Source organism: Nicotiana tabacum, chromosome 21 (assembly GCF_000715075.1).
Source record: "Nicotiana tabacum cultivar K326 chromosome 21, ASM71507v2, whole genome shotgun sequence".
Taxonomy (NCBI): Eukaryota; Viridiplantae; Streptophyta; class Magnoliopsida; order Solanales; family Solanaceae; genus Nicotiana; species Nicotiana tabacum.
This window is the reverse complement of record NC_134100.1, coordinates 37426753-37448079: the sequence shown is the minus strand read 5'-3', so window position 1 is coordinate 37448079 and position 21327 is coordinate 37426753. Positions and strand designations below refer to the sequence as shown.

Below are 21327 nucleotides of genomic sequence, written 5' to 3'. Positions count from 1 at the left end.
TGTAAGGCAGAACTGAAACATAACAGTAAGTCAACATTAATTAAAGACATATAAGAATCAACCTGAATCTCTGAAGTGCCACCGTATATGCATACTTATACTTATATATATAATACTTCTCTTTGAATCTATTATCCATATCGTATGATGCATGGCTGCCCAACTCATCAGTGGTAACTGCCCGACCGGCCGTAGCACGGTGGTAAATGTATAACTACCCGACCGGTCGTAGCCCGGTGGTAAATGTATAACTGCCCGACCGGCCGTAGCTCAGTGGTAAATGCCTGACTGCCCGACCGGCCGTAGTTCGGTGGTAAATGAATATGCATGACTGTCCAACCGGTGGTAAATAATGATACATAACTGCCCAATCGGTGGTAACTGCCCGACCGGCTGTAGCACGGTGGTAAATGCATGAAGATGCATGTCTCACTATATTATAAATATTAACATCTTTATCGTACGCCTCAATATAGACTTAGTAACATACTTGAATATAACTTTACAGGAATGAATAACATGATATCCTTAACTGCTAAGAGTAGAACTACTTATGGAATAGCATTACGTTTACGTATCGTTGCATGGATCATGCCAAAAAAAAGGATTAGCCTTAACATACCTGAGAAGATTCTCTTGACAATCCCTCTAACACATGTCAAACGCGACATAGTATGTAACGGTGGATCGAAGTAGGGAAAAATCCGTATGATATTTGTATACATGCGTTCAAAATATTATTGCTCTTGCCAAAAAAAATGTCATGCCCCAAACCTGAGGAGGCGTGGCTGGCACCCGGTGTCGTACTGGCCCGAGCGAACCACTCTGTAACTCATTTTTTTCTTCTGCAACTATCATGGGCCAACATGGCCATAACTCGTAATGTATCACTATAAGTGGGCAACACTGTATCAATAAACTATCATTCTTAAAACATGAATATATATGGGCCGTCAAGGCCTCTGACATACTGTACAAAATGAACCTCTGTCTACAAAGCCTCTAAGATTATTACACATTAAACAGGACAGAGTACCAGCCTACCCATAAATCTTAAACAAAATTCTGACACGATGACTCGTAGACTCGGTTGCACTCCAAATGAGGTGGAGTCTTACCGATCCTTTGCTGAAGCCAATCTCGTCTACTATGAGAGCTCGTCAAACTAATTATCTATACCTTCAGGAATGAATGCAGCGCCCCCAACAAAAGGACGTCAGTACGAATAATGTACTGAGTATGTAAGGCGGAACTGAAACATAACAGTAAGTCAACATTAATTAAGGACATATAAAAATCAATCTGAATCTCTGAAGTGTCACCATATATGCATACTTATTATACTTATATATATATATATATATATATATATATATATATATATATATATATATATATAACACTTATCTTTGAGACTATTATCCATATCGTATGATGCATGACTGCCCAACTGATCAGTGGTAACTGCCCAACCGGTCGTAGCTCGGCGGTAAATGTATAACTGCCCAACTGATCAATGGTAACTGCCCGAACGGCCGTAGCTCGGTGGTAAATGCATAACTGTCCAACTGGTGCTAAATAATAATACATAACTGCCCAACTGGTGGTAAATGCATAACTGCCCAACCGGTGGTAAATAATAATACATAACTGCCCAACTAGTGGTAAATGAATATGCATATCTATCCAACCGGCGATAAATAATGATACATAACTGCCCAACCGGTAGAAACTGCTCGACCGGCCGTAGCACAGTGGTAAACGCATGAAGATGCATGTACATGCATCACTATATTATAAACATTAACTTCTCTATCATATACCATACACAACTTGAAGCAGAGTTACTTTTACTTACTTTTTGCCAACAATCTCACTGGCTCTAAAAGCTTCAGTCATAAAAAGTAAAATGCAAGGATAAAGAACAAGCTTTTATCTTTGGCAGCATTCTTTGGCAGAAACATTACATTTACATGTAGACAGTTATTATCTTTTAATATCGCCTAATAAAGTAATGACACCCTTACTTGCAATGCAATACTTATTCAACTATTGAAGTATAATTCAGTCTCGAAAAGATGGCTGAGGAGACTATCCGCTCAATGGAACTGAATAACGTAGACATCCTTAACTGCTAAGAGTAGAACTACTTATGGAATAGCATTACGTTTACGTCTCGTTACTTGAATCATGCCAAAAGAAATAAGGATTAGCCTTAACATACTTGGAGTAGGGAGAAATCCGTATGATGTTCTTGGAAAAGGTTGCACCATACTCCTTTAGAATCGCAAAATCTCACGTTGCTAATGTGCTAATAATTCTCGTTGGAATTATTTGGTTGCAAGAAGTTTTGTTGAAAATTTATAGGAAGTGATAAATTGCTAACGTTCTGATCTAATCACAAATGACCTATAAGACTTATAAGAATCACAAATCACATTCTCACCTAATCACAAACTTATAAGAATTGCTAACTTCTCACTTCTGATTGTAGGGTGTATAAGAAATTGTAGGAATTTTGGTTATAGTGTCTTGTATTCAAGATATATAGAAAATGAAGTGTTTTGTAGTCATTTTGCCACCTAACCAAAATGATTAAGAGTCATTGTCCAAGAATTTGCTTGCTGCCACGTGGGGGAGGGGGTGGGGGTGGAAAATTTAATATTTATCCACTTATTAGGTAGTTAGGTAATGTCCTGATACCCGGTAATTAACCAATTACCCATGTAATTAAAAATTATCTCAAATTACTTAAAATACTATTCACTTTTAACCAATTTATACATCACACTATCATGGTCATATGATACTATATAAAATAAATAAATACACTATTATTTTATTAAAACATTCATGTAAAAATATATATATTTTCTCAACTTATAATTTTTCTAATCTCATATAAAGAGTAAAAATTCTCGTACGCTTAATTCTTAAAATGGTAAAAAGATAACCTTCTTTTCTTATGAGAAAATAATTTCTGTCTTTACAATAAAGAAAATCTCATAAACTTTCTTATATTATGTGTATAATATAAAATATATTCGAAAGTAGTAATATTAATAACTATATAAAATCATATTTTTCAAACTTTTTACAAAAATGTTCCACTCAATATAAATACCATATCAAAATGTATCTAACGGTATCAAGGTTGTTAAACTTACGGGGTCTTATGGTCACAAATCCTTTGTAGAAAAGTACAGGATGTAACATCCTTCCCCCCTTTAGAATATTCGTCCTCGAATGTTAAGTCTTAGAGATTTACAAAATTTTCACTAGGGTCTCCTCTGTAAATTAAACTAAAACCCAACCTCTATCTGAAGTCTCGACTATTCACAACCATTTCTACTTGAGTATCTCGTATCTTCTTCATCTTTAACTTACTTACCTTTCAATCTCGCATCGCATCTGCTGTTTCTTTCATAACTTCCCTTTCACAAAAGTAGAAATTACATCTACGCCTTAAAGCTCTATTGTGATAGCACCTCTAGTGCATACAAAATTCGGTGAAAACTTTATACTGACTTCTTACAACTTAGCTCTATGGCACGATCTGGAAACAAAAGAAGGGTAACATTTCCAAAATGCCCTATAGCCTCTCAATTATAAATGTGGCGCACAACACACCCATAAGTGGGACTCTACTAGGAACGGCTTTGTAAACTCTCTAGGACACGACCCAATCTGATACCACTTTATCACGCCCCAAACCTGGGGAGGCGTGGCTGGAACCCGGTGCCGTACTGGCCCGAGCGAACCACTTTGTAACTCATTTTTTTTCTTCTGCAACTATCATGGGCCAAACTATCATTCTTAAAACATGAATACATATGGGTCGTCAAGGACTCTGACATACTGTACAAAATGAACCTCTGTCTACAAAGCCTCTAAGAGTATTACACATCAAACAGGACAGGGTACCGGCCTACCCATAAGTCTTTAGCAAAAATTCTGACATGATGACTCGTAAACTCGGCTGCACTCCAAATGAGGTGGAGTCTTACCGATCCTTTGCTGAAGCCAATCTCGTCTACTATGAGAGCTCGTCAAACTAATTATCTATACCTTCAGGAATGAATGCAGCGCCCCCAACAAAAGGACGTCAGTACGAATAATGTACTGAGTATGTAAGGCGGAACTGAAACATAACAGTAAGTCAACATTAATTAAGGACATATAAAAATCAATCTGAATCTCTGAAGTGTCAACGTATATGCATACTTATTATACTTATATATATAACACTTCTCTTTGAGAGTATTATCCATATTGTATGATGCATGACTGCCCAACTGATCAGTAGTAACTGCCTGACCGGTTATTGCGCGCTGATCGATGCATGACTGCCCAACTGATCAATGGTAACTGTCCGACCGGCCGTAGCTCGGTGGTAAATGCATAACTGCCCAACTGATAGTAAATAATAATACATAACTGCCCAACCGGTGGTAAATGCATAAATGCCCAATCAGTGATAAATGATAATACATAACTGCCCAACCCGTGATAAATAAATATGCATATCTGCCCAACCGGTGGTAAATAATGATACATAACTGCCCAACCGGTGGTAACTGCCCGACCGGTCGTAGCACGGTGGTAAACGCATGAAAATGCATGTACATGTATCACTATATTATAAACATTAACTTCTCTATCATATACCATACACAACTTGAAGCAGAGTTACTTTTACTTACTTTTTGCCAACAATCTCACTGGCTCTAAAAGCTTCAGTCATAAAAAGTAAAATGCAAGGATAAAGAACAAGCTTTTATCTTTGGCAACATTCTTTGGCAGAAACATTACATTTACATGTAGACAGTTGTTATCTTTTAATATCGCCTAATAAAGTAATGACACCCTTACTTGCAATGCAATACTTATTCAACTATTGAAGTATAATTCAGTCTTGAAAAGATGGCTGAGTAGACTATCCGCTCACAAGGACTAAGAAGAGATTCACGTAAATAATGGAACTGAATAACGTAGATATCCTTAACTGCTAAGAGTAGAACCACTTATGGAATAGCATTACGTTTACGTCTCGTTACTTGAATCATGCCAAAATAAAGAAGGATTAGCCTTAACATACGTGGAGTAGGGAGAAATCTATATGTTGTTCTTGGAAAAGGTTGCACCGTACTTCTTTAGAATCGCAAAATCTCACGTTACTAATGTGCTAATAATTCTCGTTGGAATTATTTGGTTGCAAGAAGTTTTGTTGAAAATTTGTAGGAAGTGATAAATTGTTAACGTTCTGATCTAATCACAAATGACCTATAAGACTTATAAGAATCACAAATCACGTTATCACCTAATCACAAACTTATAAGAATTGCTAACTTCTCACTTCTGATTGTAGGGTGTATAAGAAATTGTAGGAATTTTGGTTATAGTGTCTTGTATTCAAGATATATAGAAACTGAAGTGTTTTGTAGTCATTTTGCCACCTAACCAAAATGACTAAGAGTCATTGTCCAAGAATTGGCTTGCTGCCATGTGGGGGTGAGGGTGGGAAATTTAATCTTTATCCACTTATTAGGTAGTTAGGTAATGTCCCGATACCCGATAATTAACCAATTACCCATGTAATTAAAATTATCTCAAATTACTTAAAATACTACTCACTTTTAACCCACTTTATACATTACACTATCATGGACATATGGTACCATATAAAATAAATACATACACTATTATTTTATTAAAATATCCATGTAAAAATATATATATTTTCTCAACCTATAATTTTCCTAATCTCATATAAAGAGTAAAAATTCCCGTACGCTTAATTCTTAAAATGGTAAAAAGATAACCTTCTTTTCTTATGAGAAAACAATTTCTATCTTTACAATAAAGAAAATATCATAAACTTTCTTATATTATGTGTATAATTTAAGATATATTCGAAAGTAGTAATATTAATAACTATATAAAATCATATTTTTAAAACTTTTTACAAAAATGTTCCACTCAATATAAATACCATATCAAAATGTATCTAACGGTATCAAGATTGTTAAACTTATGGGGTGTTACAATCATAAATCCTCTGTAGAAAAGTACGGAATATAACACATAAGTAGATTATAACTACTGTATAGAATAAAGGCACATCTGAAAGAAAGAAAAGACACATGACCTCATCAAAAGCTTAAAGAAAGGCCTCAAATGGCTTGCCTTTTGAATAAGGCAAAGCTCCAAGGAAAACTTATTGTGTGATGCCCTATGGTCCAGCACAAAAACTACACTTCCAAGAATATTGATTAGAAAATAATAATGTTTGTATGAATCGGTGGCAAGAAATTGTGTTAAAAATTTATAAGGATTGCTAAGATTGTAATGTCTTGAGAAGGAAATTTGTTGAAACTTATCAGAATGGCTAACGTCCCCCACTTTTCATTGTAGTGTCTTTGATATGGAAATTATTAAGAATGAAATAAATGTGTAAAACTTCACATTAGTTTGCCACCTAATAAGAAATGACTAAGAGTCATTTCTTTAGGATGTGGCTTGCTGCCACGTGGGGATGGGGTGTGAAGGTTTAATCTTTAATCTTTATCCACTTATTAGGTAATTAGGTAATGTCCCGTTATCCGGTAATTAACCAATTACCCGCATAATTAAGAATTGTCTCAAATTAGTTAAAATATTACTATTAAAGTATTAAAATATTAATAAATTATGGTACCATATAAAATCAATACATACACTATTATTCCATTAAAACATCTATGTAAAAATACATATATTTTCTCAACTTCTAATTTTCCTAATCTCATATAAAGAGTACAAATTTTCGTACGCTTAATTCTTAAAATGATAAAAAGATAACCTTCTTTTCTTGTGAGAAAATAATTTATATTTTTACAATAAAAAAAATCTCATAAACTTTCTCATATTCTGTGTATAATTTAAAGCATATTCGAAAGTAGTGATATTAATAACTATATAAAATCATATTTTTCAAACCTTATTTTACAAAAATGTTCCACTCAAAATACAATTTCAAATGTATATAACGGTATCAAGGTTGTTAAACTTACAATAACATAGTCACAAATCCTTTATAACCCCATTAATGGTCTTAATCCCTTCAAGCACATATGGATTACTACGACTCATCCTAGTATTAAAGTACGGGATATAACAATAATGTTACTAGTAACACAAATGATGTAGCCTTGCTTACCACTACACTAAGTCCTGCATTTAGTAACATTTTTCATGTTAGATGTATTTGTCATATTTACCATTTAATTGTGGGTGATGGTATGCGAATTTTAAATGTCTAAATTAAAAAGGTTAAAATGGCTATTAATTGGCTTTTTATTCAAACCGTAGAAGTAGACTTAGAGAATATTTTAAAAGATGCGATAAATTTGGCCCAAGAGAAAGAAAGGTTCCTAAACCTTGTCCAACTAGAAGGAATTACATGTATGAAAGTTTAGTTGTTGCATATGAATATAGAAACCCCATAAACTCAACGTTTAATGCTCATGTAAGTGATGATGATGAGCACCTTACAAATGCGGATTGAGCTAATGTTAAAATGCTTGTAGATTTTTTAGAAAAATTTTATATTGCTACAAATGAATTTTCTGGGCAATATTATCCTACTATTTCTAACTGTTTAGTTTATATTGCAGAACTTACAAATTTGTTTGATCATTTTTCAGAGGGTGGGGAAATTTATCAACTTGCTATTGATTCTATGAAAAAAAAAGTTTAAAAAATATTTTTTCCCTATTCTCCTTATTTATGGTATTGCTGCATTGTTAAATCATACTATGAAATTAGGAGGTCCTCAATTTTGGTATGAAACTGTTTATAATGGTTTAACACTTGAAGATGAGGAGTTGTCTAAACTTCCGGACGCAATATCCTCAATTAAAATAAATGTTCAAACTATTTATAATGCTTATCAAGTTGTATTAGATAATGCTAGACCAAATGTTCCAACTCCTTCTTCTTCTAGTTTTCAATCATCTAAAAGAACTGCGGGAGTAAGAGCACTTAGTGCTTGGGCGGGGTTCAAGGGTTCTCAAGGTTCTAGTACTAGTGATTTTTCATAACTAAATGAGCTTGAAGTTTATTTGTCACAGAAAATTGAGGAAGTGAATCCCGACGGCTACAAAGAAAAATACTTTTTGATTCTTTCAAGGATGGCGCGAGACATTTTAACTATTCAAGCTTCAACAGTGGCATCAGAGAGCGCTTTCAGTCAAGTAAGACTTCAACTCGATGATTATAGAGCGTCTATGAGGGAGAGCTTGGAAAAATTAGTACGTTTCAGAGATTGGATCCATTCGAAAAGAAGAAATTTTGGACTTGCTGAATCACAACTAGAGGTAGACGAAGCTTACGAAGAAATGCTAGTTGAACTTGCGGAGGATGCTGCTTCGCTCGGAAGCGGTGATGACCAAGCTTCTTTTTCGCCACCACCAACGAAAATTCCTCCGGACCTTGAAGGATTTATGAAATTTGTAAGAGATACCATGTAACTTATATGAACAAAAATTAATATGTAACTTGTATTTTGGCACATCTTGATTAGTTTTTTTTTCTTCTCAATGGTGGTATTAGTACCTTGTTGTGCTCATTCCATAGGGGAGGAAGACTAAGAAAGATATTGCCATATTTTTTTAATGTTATAATAAAATTATAACGCATTGCTTTGAATATCTCTTAAAATATTTTTATCTTTAAATTTGAATTAAAAAATTTAGGTCACAATTCTATAATATAATTTACAAGGAATTGCCTTAGATATTTTTATTACCATTTTTTTCTCTAACTTCTATAAAATTTAAAAACAAAATAGAAAATATCAGTTGGGCCCACTTAACCCGGGACCATTAGTTCGTGGTCCCAGTCCCGGGCCGGTTCCAACAAAAAGCCCGCAAAGCCCAGACCCACTTAGGACCGGGCCCACGAAACCCACTTAGGACCGGACCCGACCCACATGCCACCCTTAATGTTACATGAATAAAACCTTTTAGCTATAGCACAGAGAGAAGAGGAGGGAAGGGGGAAGGGGGGGCAATCTTAGGAAACACACACATATTGAAAAAACTGCAGCAAAAACTGCAGCAAACCACCCATAGTAGGAGGTAATGGAGCATCCAATAACACTGGAGTAGAGAGCGGGAGAAATGGACAGGGCAAAAATATGATATACAAGGAGATCAACATGGTGCCAAGGCGAGAACTTGATATGGGCACTTAAAGAGAGTTAACTCAAAGAAAATTAACAACTTTTTGTGAAAACATTAGGAAGTCCAGTTGGCTAAAAAGTTTCTTGGTTTCTTCAACCTACTATAATTGATATCACAATGGAATATCTGATGTTCACTGATCTTGCATGTAATGATTATAATATGATGTGCTCCTAAGCATCACATTACCAGATAGTTCAAAGTATGAAAGAGAACTGAAAAATTCAGGGGTAATTACATTGGTAAATACCAAGAGCATGAAATTTGAGACTGATCCCAAAATCCATATAAGAATTATATCTAGCTTGTGTCCACTCCACCGTGGCACACCAGCCCCACAGTGTTCACAATTTGGAGCGACATGTATCAAACCAAATATAAATGCAATAACAATGCTCTGTTCAGTCTCTGATTGTCAGAGGCAATTGGGTGATAAGTTGCTTCTTTCTTTCATCAGGACTGATAAATTGCTGAAATACGGACAGACCTAGTAGTCTGAGGATGTTTCCTGGGACAAGACACCAATTCCAATAGAGTGCAGGGAAAATTCAACATGAAACACGGCAGAAAACAAAAGTTAAACAAGCACAGATAATAAGCATAGAAGCAGGCAGCATTGATAGAACATAAAGATGTTCAGAGATGTTTACTGTTTTGTAATCAATTACTCCACAGTAGTATATAAGTAATTACTTCCTGAGACTACCCAAAAGTCACTATAGAATATAGGCTTCCCATATGCACAAAAACATCTTGAATCCCAGCCAAACTAAAGAGATGCCAGAAAATGATCTATCTTCTTTTGACATTCAGAAATATGATCACTAAGCAAAAACTCTGTGAATCAGGACATCTTTGCCCTAGAGAAGTCCATTTCTGGATGCTGCAAAAGACCATCGAACAAAATCAGTTAATATGAATACTTTGCAAGGGAGGGCGGCAAGACAAAAAATACAAGGTGTCATGAAGTACCTCAGCCATAAATTTCTTTAGGATCTCCTGCTTTTGCACCTCATCACTTGTAGGAAGACCCATTGATTTCTGTCGCTGATCAAACTGCAAAATTTATTATCCGTCACATTATTAGAAGGGATTGACATCCACAGATGCAACAAAAAAGGCAGGTACCGTGAACATGAATTCCACCAAAAGAAGAACAACAACTGATAAGCAAGTAGATCAAGCATCATTCGACTTGTCCCTTCTACAGAGTGAAGATAAAAGCAACCCCGCCCCAAAGTAAGTGTATCCCACACTATTAAGTCCAGAAATTAAGGATGTCTACGGGGCATATGAAGCTGGTAGACACAACTTAGCATCAACAATAGCTACATGAGACAAAAACTTCCGTGCCAAAACATTCGCCCATCATGCGAGGTGGTACATTTATTTTACTACCACAAGATTCAGAGCTCCTGGAATATGCCATAATCCAATAGAGACTGGACAAAAATGGTACTTCTACAACCTGAATACAAAATTATACCAACTTTGTTTTTGGATGTTGTTCTGACAAAATTATACTAACTTTGTGGAACTATCCACGCTCGTTGGGGCTGTGGCACTTTATAGTTCAGTCACTTAGTTGTGCTATACAGAAGATACTACTAAAATTTTGTATGACCACTTAACCAAGTATATCTTATTTTATAAAGCACCTTCAGCACTTAGTTTACATAAATAACCTCAAATTTACATGTACATTTTGATTTCATAGTCAAGAACTGAGATATATTAGAACAAGTTTAGGCTCAAAAGTAGCTACCTAAGCTTCAAATCTGAATTTTCTGGAAACCCATTTCTACGCTAAGCTTCTACAAACTAAGCCAGAAGTATTATTTTGACATTTACCAAGCATGTCAAAAAGGTATCCGTTTCTTCAAATGCACCTCAAAAAAAAGGGATGTCATGAATGCTAGTACAGCCTGTGATGGTAAATTTGTGCTAGTGTGGATAGCAAATAACTCATAATGTATAGGATAAGCAGCAATTATGCAGTATCACCATGTGATTGAAACTAGAAACTTCCAAGAACAATAACATAAATCACGGCCTTGACTTGGCAGAAATAAAATTTTTTAAAAAAAAAAAAAAAAGGTGCCACCATGAATTCCCATTTAAAAATTAGTGTTCCCATACTGGAGCATCCTTTATTAACAATAAAGTCCTACCATTATCTTTTCGACAGTTGATCGAGTCTCTGGGTCCAAGTCTGATAGCTTGCTACTTTCTGGTTCAGCTTTCGTTGTATCGATTTCAGGTTCACCTTTCACCACACATTTCCACCATTCCATTTGGTCCGTCTTGGTAAGGAGTACAGAGATGGATTTCTGATCCTCTGCAAAGATAGTTGTATTAGTTGTTCTTGAACAAATTCTGCTAAGACTAACTTGCAAACTATTGGACTGACAGGTGCATGCCCATAGTTTGAAATTATGTATCACATTGAACATCAACTCACATACTAATAACAACAGATGTAGATTGAAACAAATTATCAAGCATCCATGCATCATCTAAACATATAAGCAACATACCTAAGCTCCAGAAACAATCCTCAACTTTGATAGGTCGATAGAGTTCTCCCTGCAAGCATGACGGGAATGAATGTTAATATCTCGGAAGGGCTCAGAAAGAAATCATACAAAATCTCACACATTTTCTAATGGACTACAACAAAAGATGTTTTTGAATGACCAGAAACAGGAGAATTCACTTACATCAATTATTGGAGGCTGGCCCTTTAGTCCAACTGTAAGATGGTTCTTCTTTATATCGCAAACAATAAACCGTGATTTTGTCCCTGGAGGTACAGGAATGTTAAGACTGACCTCCTGCAGAGATTGACCCCAGGAGTAGCTGTCCAGATCAAGGCCATTGCCTTTGTTTGGATCTGTGTACATATCAGCAGCAAAAACAATGAGAAGCCATTGGTGATGCAAAACAATACAAGGTAGTACAGTAGCACCAATGAACATATACAAATTGGCATATGATGACAATAACGAATAGCCATATGTTATATGGAGTTTGAAATTTAAAAAACACTACCACAAAAAATCCTATAACATAGAATTGGAGTTAATGGACCCCACAAGTATACATACCTACACAGCTCAGAAAAAGGTATACTAGTTCTAACTGAAAATAACTAACCTTACGGTAACCATAAACATAACGCGACCAAGTCATAGTGATAAATAAAGTGTGGACAGCAAAAGAAAGCCACAACATAGACCCTCCCAAGCAGATTGGCACAATGCAGGATAAAATCCACATAGGTCCCCTGCTATAAATTTCCAAATTCCGGTGAGCAAGAGTAGAGCTTCCATAATGTACTATTGGATATTCTTTTCAAAACATTAGAATCAAAATATACTTGATAAATGATAACACCCCACTTCGCCATCAGCTGTTACTTAAAATGCTTTTCACATCTCAAACAAAACTTTACTTATCAAACAATATATCACATGATATTCTAGATCAAGGTCCAACTCTATGATATTTCTTTCTTTTCCCTGAGTGGTAATCTTCAAACCCAAGGGTTCAATGGAGTGGAGTTGGATCACAAGTACCTGTAAGCCGAAATCTTAGTTATATAACACTATGGTATAACGAAACAGAATAGAGCCGACAGCCTTAAAAACTTAGGAACCCCCCCCCCCCCAAAAAAAAAAAAAAACCCTGCCCTGTCTCAACTTAAATACCAGGCTTAGTTCTCATACTAAGCCCTGGGGCTGTAGAGAAGCAGTATCTCAACATCATGTATCAATTAATTACGCCTCGTCCCTGTAGCAGCTCGGATCACGTGTATAAACCCTCTGTATCCATTCCTCTAAGTTCTGACTCATTTCATGTCAGTACTAAATAATTAATTCATTTTTAAGGTTTTCTAAATCTCCCACTAACAGCTTGTTTAGATGCTTGTTACCCATCGTTTTATAATGTAATGTATTATATTGTATTGTATTGTTTGTTGTTAAATAACATTATGCTGCTTGGTTTGACTGTATCGTACTGTACTGTAACTGATAAGTTTACTAAAATACCCTCAATTGTTTAAATAATAAACTTATCAAGAATTACGCATAAAAATAATTTAAGAAAATTTCTTTCTACTAATTTATCACCAAATATGTCTTTAACTATCATTAGAAAAAAAATAAAAAAACTATGATAAAGAAAGGAACGAGAATTGGCTGAACAAAGGAACAAAGAATTGGAGTTAAAGTAATTAGAATTGGAGTTAAAATCACATTAGGAGAAAAAACGAAACAAAAAGAAGGCAAAACCTATACCTTTTTAGGTTGGAGTTGGAAGCGGTATAAGTTATGGAAAAAAAAAGTGACTAAGACAAAGTAGATTATAGGTTGGAGATTTGGAGTTAAAAAAAAAAAGAAAAGTAAAGGATAAAATAGAATTATAGAGTAATAAGTTGGAAAGAAAAATTGAAAACAATCCTACCATCCAAACAAGCTCTAATGCCTACACGAAGGTAAACGTTTATAACTACATACCAGACAAGTCCCTAACACCAGTAAAAGAAAAACAAAAACATTTTGATAAATAAAACAAGAAAAAAAATACCTAGAGGCCCCTTCTTGTCCTCCTCCATGGCCTCCTTAACCTCCTCGGCCTTTTCAACGACAGGAACGTCCTCCTTATACTTCTTCTCGGTCTTTCCAGGTGATCCTTGTACATTCTCTCTCCTCTTCTTCTCCTCAGTTTCCAACTTGTCTTTCACCATACGAACCACCGCATTCACATCACTCACCAGAGAATCGCTCTTCAAGATATCCGACTCCCGGCCCAGAAACTCGAACACCGTTTCTAGAAACCCTAGAGGGAGAATCAGGCACGGCATTATAAGGCTTTTTTGATACCGATGAAGATGACAGTGGCTTGTTATCTTGCTCATCATAATCGGAAATTATCGCCATTGATACACTCGAGAATCAGTTAGGTTTCAAGAGTTTTAGGGCTTTAGCGGTGGATTTTGAATTTTATGGAAATGAGGGAAATGGATAGTGGGAAGCCAAATGTAAGACAGCCTAGAGAACTCCAGAACATTCTCGAGGTAACAGTCTCGTAGTAACAATATAATGCTACACAATACTATTCCAATTTCCAACTAATGGGAAAAGGTAAAATTTAATACAGTAACAATTACTCTTATCAAATTGAATAAGATAAAAATTGGATTTGTTATAAAACAATAAAAGAAGAAAAGAGTATTGCAGAGAAAAGTAAAGAGAGAATTTTTATTGATTTGAGATGAATTACAATGGAATAGAACCCCTCTATTTACAGGGGAAAAAGTGACTTAGCCACCAAGTAACAATCCCTAAAATCTTTCTAAAATATAGACATTCAACATAAATAAAATATTATTTATAACACTCCCCTTTGAATATCTATTCACCAAATAATGTGTCTCTTAAAAACTTTAACTAAAATAAAACTCAGTGGAAAAAATTCTAGTGAAGGAAAAAGAGTACACATATCTAACAATACGACTTTTGGTTGTCTCATTAAAAACCTTGCAAGGAAAATCCAGTGGGACAAAACCTTATAAGGAAAAAAGAGTACAACGCGTATTAACTCCCCTTGATGAGACAATCAATTCACATCTTTGAGCCTTCGCATTTCAATCTTGTGCAGCATCTTCAAAATATCGTTGGTAGAGATTTGATAAACAAATCAGCCATATTAACTTGAATGAATATGTTGCATCTTGAAATCATCATTCTTGATAGATATATAATATCTTCATATAATGACGTGAAATGGCCTTTTCAATATCTCTATAGAGATTCTCGCTATCATGTTATCATGCTTATAGTTATAGCAAGATACATATGTGCACAAATTGCACTTAGGATGTAGTACTTCATGACCAAGAATTCTATATGCTTTAAGCAATTTAAATCTTTCAGAAATTGTCATATAAGTTAAGTCATATAAGCCATATGAATGGACTTTAGACGCATATCAAGTTTTCATGTCATGCTAGACATATAAGATAGATAAAAGTGATTGCACACTCTGCTGACTTTATATTTTCAAGTGTTTGAACTGTAGGTCCAAAACTTCGTGTCTTTCGTATGGAATCAATTCTACTTCAATTATTTCTCCAGACTTAAGACCCTCATATATATTTAGCGTTATCATAAATGTAGTCAACGAACATTTTATATCGGTTCCAACCTCATTTTTTCATAAAGACATAACATAGAGATCTCTTCATTCATATTTCCAGGTAGCTGAACCTCTCCTGAGATTTTATGAAGTGTTATGTCATGTGATCTTCTAGATCACTTGCCTCCTTATTATAATCATTTGCTCGTCTTCTTTATCAAGAATTTTATTTGAAACCGATTTGTCTATACGCTTTAAGCGTACCATATACTTTGTCCTTCTAGGACTTATTCTAATATGAGCTTTTGCAGTAAGAATATAGTTACTCTTTTTGGATCAGCAAATGCGCCTGGCATGCTTTGCAATATATTGTAGATGAATTATCTTTTTGTGAACTTCAAGTTCATATTATCTTATTCGAGGATCTAGATGTAGAAATAATAATTCATTCCACATAACTTTTTCTCAACTGTTTATCCTATCTCCCCCTCATGTTAGAAAAACTAGCTTGCTTCATCAACTTTGAAAATCCACCTTTGTACATTATGGAGTTAATCAAAATATACACCGCACATTAATAATAATAAGATATAATTATTTGGTTCCTGACCATGAACCATTTGTGAGGGGAGAATGTAATATACTTTTGTATATAACGTATATCAAATTGATATAGATAACTTTATTCTCATAAGCAATAATTTAGCTATTAAGTGGAGGCACTCAATAGATCATTTTGCTAAACCAATTATGATGTAAACCAACTTATCAAGATGAATTGTCTTGGATAGAAAATCTGAAAATTATGCTCTAAATTAAATTATTGAGCAAGTTACCTCGCAAACACAAGGTTGCGGGTTAATAATAATCGCACATGTAGCCATCTCATAGATGCATCTTATGTGGTATACATGGCAGGTGAATGGGGCCATATTGACCTTTGATATTCCCCGCATTCATGGGATTCAATCCCAATTTTAGTTGGTCTATTAATTAATGAGAACAAGCAACATAAGAGAATTCGTAAAGAACTTTCTTGTTCTTCAATATTTACCCACGTGACTTAAATTGATATGACTAAACTATTTATGCCAACTAGATAAATTATCAATATTTATAAACTTTAGGTTTACACCACGACGTGCACAATTATGAATAAACTCCAAGTTTATTTTGATATGGGTTTTTATATCAATAAACTTCTACTTTATTATGGCATTCTTTTATTTGTGTTGTACAAACTGGAGAATAAAGCGGGTAGCTTTTCACATACATATTATGCTGTTACAAGTTGTAGTAATAGAAGATATTAAGTCTTCTCATTATTTATAGTCTCAATATGACCAACCGCTTTTGTAACGACCCGACCGGTCGTTTTGAGCTCTAGCGCATCGTTCGGCGGTTTGAGGCCATGAGCAGCTTCATTTCAGGTATTATGACTTGTACGCATGGTCGGAATTGAAATTTCAAAAGTTCAGAGTTGATTTGGAAAGAAAATTCTCATTTCGAAAGCTTTAAGTTGGAAGAATTGACTAAGATTTGGATTTTTGAGTAAACGGCCTCGAAATCGGGATTTGAAGGTTCCAGCAGGTTCGTATGATGATTTTGGATTTGGGCGTATGTTCGAATCGGGTTTTGGATACCCCGGGAACGTTTCAGCACCTATTGTGGAAGTTAGCATTTTGGAAGAATTCCATAAACTTGGGTTGAAGAGCATTTTAATGTTATCGATGTCCGTTTGGAATTCTGAGTTTGGGAATAGCTCCATATGGTGATTCCAGTATTGGGAGCGCGACCGGAAGTGGATTTGGAGGTTCGTAGGTCATTTTGGGGTCATTTGGCGAAAGTTGGAAGTTTGGATAATTTTGAGAAGTTTGACCGGGAGTGGACTTTTTGATATCGGAGTCAGAATTCGATTCCGGAAGTTGGAATAGGTACGTAATGTCAAATGTGACTTGTGTGCAAAATTTGAGATTAATCGGACGTGATTTGATAGGTTTCGGCATCGAATGTAGAAGTTTGAAATTCTAAAGTTCACTAAACTTGGAATGGGGTGCGATTCATGAATTCGACATTGTTTGATGTGATTTAAAGGGTCGACTAAGTTCGTAATGTGTTTTGGGACATGTTGGTATATTTGGTTGAGGTCCCGAGGGCCTCGGGTGGATTCCAGATGGTTAACGGATCGAGTTTGGACTTGGAAGAAAAGATGAGGCAGCTGATATCTGGTGTGATCGCACATGCGCAATAAGGGCCACAGGTGCGAGCCAATGGTCGCAGGTGCGGTTTAAGCGAAGCTGGGCAGTGACCGCAGGTGCGAAGGGTTGTCCGCACCTGCGAAGGTCGCAGATGCGGACGTGCGTCGCAAGTGCGAGAGTGAGAGAAGAATCTAGGAGCACAGGTGCGAGGGTATGCCCGCACCTGCGAAGGCGCAGATGCGGAAGGAAAGACGCAGGTGCAGAGTCGAGCTAGGCAAAGGGAATGCGCAGGTGCGAGGTTTTGGCCGCACCTGCGAGACCGCACATGCGACGAAGAGTCCGCAGGTGCGGAAGTCGGGGCTGGGCGGTGTCTCCTTTAAAGCGAGGGTTTGGCTCTATCTCATTTCATTTTCGCCCATGTGAGCCGATTTTGGAGCACATTGGAGTGCCATCTTCATCAATCATAATGGGGTAAGTGTTTTCTTCATAATTTTGAGTTAAATACATGAGTTTATATGGATTTGAACATGGAAATTAGTATAAAATGTGGGGTTTTGGTATAAAACCTAGAATTTGGTATTTTAGATTTTGGCCAATTATTTGGGCATGGAATTGGGAATAAATCTTATATTTGAGTTCATAAGGTTATGGGTAATGATTATCTACGAAATTTTTCGGAATCCGGGCACGTGGGCCCGAGGGTGATTTTATCGACTTTTCGATCGGGTTTAGAAATTGCTATAAATTGGATTATAATAAGTATTCGAGTGTATATTAATGGTTTTGCATAATAATTGGCTAGTTTTGGAGCGTTGTGCATCGATTCGAGTTATTTGAAGGACTCGGAAGCCGGTTATGGAACTATGGAGCGAGGTAAGTCTCATTTCTAACCTTGTAAGGGAGAATTAACCCCATAGGTGAACTAAATTACTGTGTGCTTCTATTTGTGGGGGATACGTACGCACAAGGTGACGAAAGTCCGTACGTAGCTACTAGCTATGCCTACGTCCGAGTAGTTTTAGGCTCACATCATGCCTTGTTGATATTGTTATTGATTTATGTTTATTGTTTGCCTTGAGAGGGAGTGAGATTGAGTCTGCTTATTAAATGTTTTGAAAGGAGTTGAAATTGAAGAACTTAAGATTTAAAAGGTTTCATTTGAACTTCGTAATTTCGAAAAGAATTGAGGAACAATATAATAGCTGAATAAATCTATGTGTAACCGCGTCGCATGTATATTTCGCGAGCGGTGTAATTTTCTTAAAAAGGTACAAGCTGAATTTCCCTTATTTTGAAAAGAATCAATAAAGAGATATGATTTTAATGTTAAATTTATATTTGACTACGTCGCAAGTATGATCCGCGAGCGGGGTGATTCCTTAAATTTATATTTAACCACGTCGCATGTATGATTTGCGAGCGGGGTATTTCTTACTACTCTCATGGGAGCGGGTCTTTCGCCTCGGCAGATTAAATAGATGCATCTATGGTTCGCGCCATTCGACCCTCTGGCAGTGCACATTTTAAATATTTGTTGGATCGGGCCGTACGACCTCGGCATGATTTGCGCATGCTTGTATTACTTGCCTTGAAATTTATAAATAATGATATTGCCTCCCTGGTGTGAGATAAATTGATAAATGATGAAATGTGAATTTGGAAACATCTTATTAACAAAGGAATTGTTTACTTGATTCATGATTTTCTTGAGTTTGCTGCCGTTTTTAATAAATCCAAGACTAATTATATTATTGATGACCACAGTAAGTGTCGAAGTCAACCCCTCGTCACTACTTCTTCGAGGTTAGGCAGGATACTTACTGGGTACATGTTGATTTACATACTCATACTACACTTGCAGGTACATATGTGACTAGTGGCCTTGTGGGCGCATAGGCGCGGTTATTATGGGGATTTAGGTGAGCTGCATCTTATGTACGACCCGCAGCCAGCAGAGTCTCATTCAGAGTATTGTACTTTCTTTCCTGTCCAAATTTGTATTCCAGACAGTTATTGTATTTTATTTTAAACTCCTAGAAAATGCTCATGCACTTGTGACACCGGGTTCTTGGATGATTATGAGATGTTCAATATTGAAATTTGGAAAACATGGTTATTATTCTATAAATTCATCTTTTACTAGATAAATTGTAGTAAATTTACGATTTCAAAAATATTAAAATGAGAATTTAATTAACTCTTTAGTGTTGGCTTGCCTGACAGTGGTGTCCGGCGCCATTACGACCTTTAACGGATTTTGGGTTGTGACAGCTTTCGCGAATATTTTAGAAACTCAATAAGTTTCTTTGAGACTTACTACAACACAATACCTTAGTGATAATAAACTTTATCTCTCCAAAATAGTATAATTGGCTCTTCCAGAGCTCTCAACTAATTTTGTACTATCACATATTCATCATCATCCATGTGGTGAATATCTCTTTCAAGGAGAAAGTTATACCATTATGGTCATGGTCAAAATCATTATAGACAAGATATGTTGCTTCCATTACTTTTGCCTTGTAATAGTCACATTGTCATTATATTTTGGTAGAATCACGATAGGTACGTGGTCAATAATCATTCATGCCATAATAATGAAATTATTTTTTTATTTCATCTCAAACCTCCTTCTAGCGGTGAGTGTGGTATATTCACTACCACTAGCACGTTTATATTCTTTCAAAAATGAATATGTATTTATAAATCAGATGTTGTCACACTCACACCATGAATTAATCATCTATATGTGCTTTACAAAATCTCATACCAAATCAATGACAAATATTATTTTCATAAAGTGAAAGATTATTTTGAGAATCATTATTATTCTCATTACCACAATGATGACGAGTATAATTTCGTTTATTGCCACGTCCACATCCATTGATACTTTCACAGTAATAATTTTATCTTCTTTCAGACTTATTACATATTGCTACCATATTCTCTTAAGGGAGTGAGAATGAAGCAAATTCAATGGGATGAGTTTTTACTTCTTTGCCCACAATCATACATGAATTTGATCATGGTAAGGCATAGAAATTTTACCACTTCGAGTGGTTATAATTTCTTACAAACTCCATTAGAGTTATAATCAAAATTTATTGTATTTGCTTGTATTTTAAAATTAAATTATACAATGTCAAGAATTTAAAAGAGAAGAATAAGGTAAAATACTTACCTTAAATCCAGAATTTATTCCTGAAGGAAGGTCATGGAACAATTGGCAATCATGATGCTCAATCTTATGTGCAAGTTTAGCACAATGCACGTATCACAAAGCCTGGTGACCAAAGCATATGCCTCTACTCAATTGGTTAGAGTTTCGTGTTGATAACGTGTTATAAAACAATAAAAGAAGAAAAGAGTATTGTAGAGAAAAGTATAGAGAGAGAATTCTTATTGATTTGGGATGAATTGCAATGGAATAGAACCTCTCTATTTATAGGAAAAAAGTGACTTAGCCACCAAATAACAAACCCTAAAATCTCTCTAAAATATAGACATTCACCGTAAATAAAATACTATTTATAACAGGATTAACGTACTCCCTCTATTCTCATTTAATTGTCGGCTTTACACACCTTTTAGAAAATATTCATAAGGAGGGTAATTTGGCTAATCTATCCTAGACCCTAGTACTTTTTTAATTTTGAAACCACATTAATCTATTTTCAATAAATAAGTGTACTCTACTTATGTGCTTCGTAATTCTAGAACAACTACCAACAAGAGTGTGGTGAAGTGGTAAGTACTCCTTC

At 35.5% G+C, this 21327-nt stretch overlaps 1 pseudogene; it reads right to left on the bottom strand.

Annotated features, from left to right (window-relative positions):
* Positions 1–9801: 9801 nt before the first annotated feature.
* LOC107786792 (protein BOBBER 1-like) lies at positions 9802–14282 on the bottom strand (annotated as a pseudogene).
* Between the last annotated feature and the right edge of the window lie 7045 nt (positions 14283–21327).